Source organism: Megalobrama amblycephala, linkage group LG3 (genome assembly GCF_018812025.1).
Source record: "Megalobrama amblycephala isolate DHTTF-2021 linkage group LG3, ASM1881202v1, whole genome shotgun sequence".
Lineage (NCBI taxonomy): Eukaryota > Metazoa > Chordata > Actinopteri > Cypriniformes > Xenocyprididae > Megalobrama > Megalobrama amblycephala.
In genome coordinates, this window is record NC_063046.1 from 41,896,476 (window position 1) to 41,901,866 (window position 5,391).

A 5,391-nucleotide genomic window follows, 5' to 3' on the forward strand; every position below is an offset into this window, starting at 1 on the left:
AAATCAAATGGGACTTCATACCTTTATAATGAAATAGAGATCGCGAGATGAATCCAATCCGTGGCACTTGGGTAAAATATGAATGTCCATTGCAAAACAAAAAAACATGTCACATTTCTTCTGAATGATCCGCTCTCTGTCATCGTTCTTCAAGAAAGGATGCAATCTGAGCAGCGATCGTATCTAACAAACAAATGAGCCCGTGTCCAAAGTATATTTTTTTCAAAATAGTGCAGCAGTTTTAGTTATAATATCCAAGCAGTGCTGTCGGATTTTGATATCCTCCCGCCATTGTCATTGCAGTAAATCTCACAACCAAAACTTTCAGCCAATGCCACGATCCAACAACGTGTGTTCTGTGTCTCTTCCCCATGCATGCACATCTACACAGACACACATCAGTCTCGAATATTATGCAGCAAGCCATATTTTATAATTGTATAAAATAATCGAGCACAAATACGGCTGAGATGCCAAATTCAGTGGCAGCTGAAGTAATGACGGCTCACAGACAGCAGCGCAATCTACCTGTCACTCAAGTGACCACGCCCTTAATTATGCAGAACTTTAAGGCTTAATATAATTTAAACGGATAAGTTATAAAAAAATTCACCCCCCTCAGAGTTGTCATGAAGGGCAAAAATAGCAGTATAGACCAAAACCACAATTAGAACCAACTTGTAAACATGTTTTTTTCTGCTATAAACTTGGTCAATTTAACATGGGACTCTATGAGATTCTGCTCTCTTTTGGAGCCTGTCCCTAGCGGCCAGTCGATGAATCGCAGTTTAAGTTACTTCCGTATTGGCTTCACGAGAGAAAGGGGGAGGTTGCCGCTTGGTCTACCTAAGATTTAACATTTGATCTGTACACCAGCATCGGGGAATAACGTTATAATCTCGTTCACGGGAGAGAAAGCTGCTTATGTAGCCTACACAGGTAACCATAAAGACACTGAATTAATCACAAATGCAGCTTTTGTGTCTTTATCAGCTTTTCTGCATTCATACTGGCCCTGATAATCATCACACATTCACTTACCGCTTGCTCCATTTCTGTAAATCCGTTTTTATGAATGAATGATGACTTACTAGCCGTGATCTCGTCTTAAACAGCCGCTAGCGACACCTGCTGGTGAAGAAGACTAACAGCAGATAGAGATCATGCATCGGCACTCTACTGCTTTTCCTGCAGTTCCCGGATGTGAAATGTTGAATTTTCTGCCGAATTTTAACCACTGAATTTGTGGAAGCGAATTTGTAAAGCGAAATAAAATGGACTGAAAATTGCTAGTCGAATTTTATAGGTTGTATTTTTAAACAGAATAAATATTTTGGAAGTGAAATCTGAAAGGTGAAAATAAATTATTGAATTTTTAATAATGAAAATGTGTGTGAAATATTTTTAATTGAAATATTCACAGCTTAAATATACAACCATGTTGAATTTCAGCCCATAAAAACTCAAGCCTTAAAATACAATGTATCAAAATGCAAGCACAGCTAATGTAATACATATTTTTTTTCAATTAGTGCAATTCAACAAGCTTTTTATTTCAAAAACATTTGGCATTAAATTACTTCCATAGGCCCTTCGCCATTACATTGGCTTGGGCCCTAAATATGATAAAGAAGCAGAAACAGATAGTTGCAGTAAAATAAGATATCTCAGTAATACTAGCAGAAGTGGGAGGGGTAACTCGATTTGCGCTTTGCCGTTATGTGTGTATACATTAGGTGTGTTCGACATCAGCTGCGGCTGGATGTAACCGATCGGCGAGATTAGCCGTGTACAGGCGGGGAGGAGCTGAAAATGGAGACGTGAAGTCGGACACTTTCTACTTCCCGTAGTGACGCTCGCGCTGCGTTTGCATCGGTTTGCATACTTTATCACAGCTGAAGTGAAATAAATGCAATATTTGACTAATACACTGATGTTTCAGAGACCTTTTCATTCAAAACTTTATGTACTGCTTACAGCGTCTGTTTTTACAAGAATAAAGTTCAACATAAGCATATGTTATTTAAATAACAATGTAGTGGGGCCTTTGTTTTTTATCTGTTTTATTTTGATAAACATGACACAATACAACATCGCGACTACATGAAAAGAGCTTTAACTGTTATAAAAACACCGATTTTTGAGCGTTAGTGGAGCTGAAGGCGTGACAATAAACACGAAACACACGTGATCGTTGTCATGCGGTGAATCCGGCCAATCATGAAACAGCTGTATCGTCTTCAGCGCTCGTGCAGCTCCTCTTGAGAAACTGTGCTGGCTAACTCAGGCGGCTGATCTCGAATCACTCTCGCGGTACTTTAAAGCCATACGTCACAGTCACATGACGTCAGCGCTGTCTCAAGTCGGACAACATTTCTTACCGGCATGTACTGCTTCAAGTCAGCCGCCGATCGGTCTTTGTGGCGCTGCATCAAGTCGAACAAGCCTATTGCTTCCTGATATCACGTGCACAAACACAAATAACAGTTATTATGTCCGGTCGAACAATGTATGTATTAAATTCAGATTGGATTGTGTTGGTAATAGGCACTTAACGTTGCCTAACGCTAAAAGTAAGTTTCGTGCATTGAGCGCATTCTAACAAGTGCTTTCGAACTTCTTTCTGATCTGAATAGTAGTTATGTGGAAAACACTTGCGAGGTCCAACGGTTAAGCAGAGCGGTTAAGATAAAGGGGCTTGAATAATTAATAATCAATATAACCTGACGAAAAGATATTTATTAAATGTTATCCACATTATATTTCATCTGCAACATCATTGTGAACTTTTATAACGATGCGTTTGGTCATTAACTTTTAAATGCATCATTATGCAAAGATGACGAGAGTTCTCTGCATGAAAGACCCATGACTGGCAGATAAACTTGCGACTACATTTCTCTCCGAAATGTTAGAAAAATAAATTTAATTCAATGTGGAGGATTTTAACTGTGACAAGATGACTGACAGGGTAGTTTAAACAGTTATAGCTTGTGTAAATAAGGACAGAACGTCCGTTAAAGACGCAGTTATGACGAGGTAGTATGACCCAAAGCTTGTCTACTCTTCTGCTACACACTCAAAAGTATGTACTTTTTCTTTACAAAAACAGTAAATGCTTTTAGGACGTAGTATAAGTATAATTAGCGAATTGGGACGCATCTTAGGAGTACGACTGGTCTAAGATGGCGGCCGCAAATCTCAGCGCCCAGCGGCCAACAGGGCGTCTACCTATATGATGTCTATATCCACAAGTTTCCTACGCCCCATGAGGCTTTGCGTCAAACGTGGGAGCGTCTTCCGGTTCGAAGTAAACAAGCTGGACATGACGCTCATTCATTCAACAGTTGACAGTAATTCAAGATTTAACGATCCAAACTTGCGAACGTTTGTTTTTTACTTAAAAATTTAAGATTCCAGCATCAATATTTGAACAATGTTTTACAATAAAAAATGTTACAGTAATAGTAATTTATTAATTTATGTCAGGAGTGCACATCAATCATGCTAAATCTAACTAATATTTATACTGACATAAAAAGAAAACACATACCTATTCAGTTGCGCCTGCTTCCATTTATTTACGATCACAAGAATGCACAAAACAACTCCAAGGCTTTTAAATCCAAAGGCTTACACATTTAGAAATATATTGATAACATACCCTATGTTTACATCACTTTTCTGAGCATTTCTATTGATTTTCCTCTAAATTATGCGATGATTGCAATCCGAGGACGTTTGCGCGATCTCCGTCTATCTATCCTGATCCTTTCAGCCAAAGCAACAGAGGGAGCTCATGAGAAGACAACAGTTATGAGTTATACGAGTTAACCGGAGTGTGTGAATCTGTGAAAGATATGCATTTGTCAGGAATCAACAGGCACAGGGAAGAGACAGATAAAACATTAAACCAAATAAATACACGATTATAATCATATAAGAATTGTCTTCGTTCCTCAAGCAGTCTGTATTTATCGCAATGGTTAACATAAGTAGCCTTTAGCATCGTATATATGACAGTGGAAACGTGACTGGCTCTGGCACGCACGACACGTTAGGAGTAAAATATAACATCATATGGCTTTGGTGCATCAGTGACAGGTGAAGTACAGACAGCGGGTTGTTCATGTATTGCAGGGTCAGGATGTTCTAGTCATGCAGCAGCACTTTTGTGGAAGGTCAGTAAAGTAAAGGGCAATTAAGGGCACGAAAACTGTTTATTGTATTGTGATATTATTAACTTATAAATGTACTAAACTGAAATGTTGTCCCTGAGCGCCGTAACGACCATTGGTATGCTACTTCCGCCTAGCCTGGTAATACCAGACTCTGCTACTTCACTTTGCTTCGTAGACAGAGTCTGGAATGGCATAATAGAGAAGTGTTTTCTCTCTCGCTAGGGGGCGCTTGTCTGAAGTTTAAAATCATTGGTTACCCGTAAGCCAATCAGATACGTTTAGTTATGACGTATGTTATGGGCCTGTACAGCCGCATCGAAGCACAGACATCATGCATCGAACTCAAATCTATGATTGAACTTCCACTGTAAACCTGTTGTAAACACATGATGATGCGAGCGAAATACCGGAGTGAACATGGCTGTAAACGACTTTTGCAGATTATGCGAAGTTAATGCATCCCGAAGTTTGCATCCCGTGTCTCGTTTCCCATTTCCGCGGTCGTTTCGGTTTTCGATTTCTCTAACCTACAATGTAAAACTCGGCGCTTAGCATTACGTCACGGCTCTCAGCCCGCCCTCTGTTCGTTGATTGGCCCGGCTGTTTCCAGACCAGTGGCAAACACAAAGCTCTGACGCTGTATCAGACTGAGTACAGAAGCGAAATGAAATTGAGCGGAAGTAGGAAGTCTGACGTAGTCAGGCTAACTTCCGCCGCCTTACCAGAAGTTGTACCCACGTTCTCTTTTACAGTAGCGCCCCGCGGAAACAGGTGATGAGATTGACATTTGAAATGAGTGCGCGCCTTCACGGAGAGAAGACAGATTCATGGATTTCATGGATTAATAAATTAAATTCCGCTCTGTACCCTATAAAAACTATTACCGCCAGAGAGGACTGTGACTGCAATTGCAACTCATCATCATTTGAACTACTTTTGGTACCACTTTTGACATTTTCGCAAAAAATAAAAGATTGTGATTAACGTTACGCTTGTTTGTCTGTTATTCATTTATTTATAATAGTATATAGTTTTAAGAAATGGTTATGGGTAGGTGTAGGATTAGTGGGTCAAAATATCGTTTTAATGTTATATTTTTACTAAAATTGTCATTTCTGTCCATTATGTTTTATTCTTTTAACATTCTGTATAAAATGGGTAGGTTTAGGTTAGGGGTGGGGTTTAGGGATCTTACATTTATCTAAAAAAT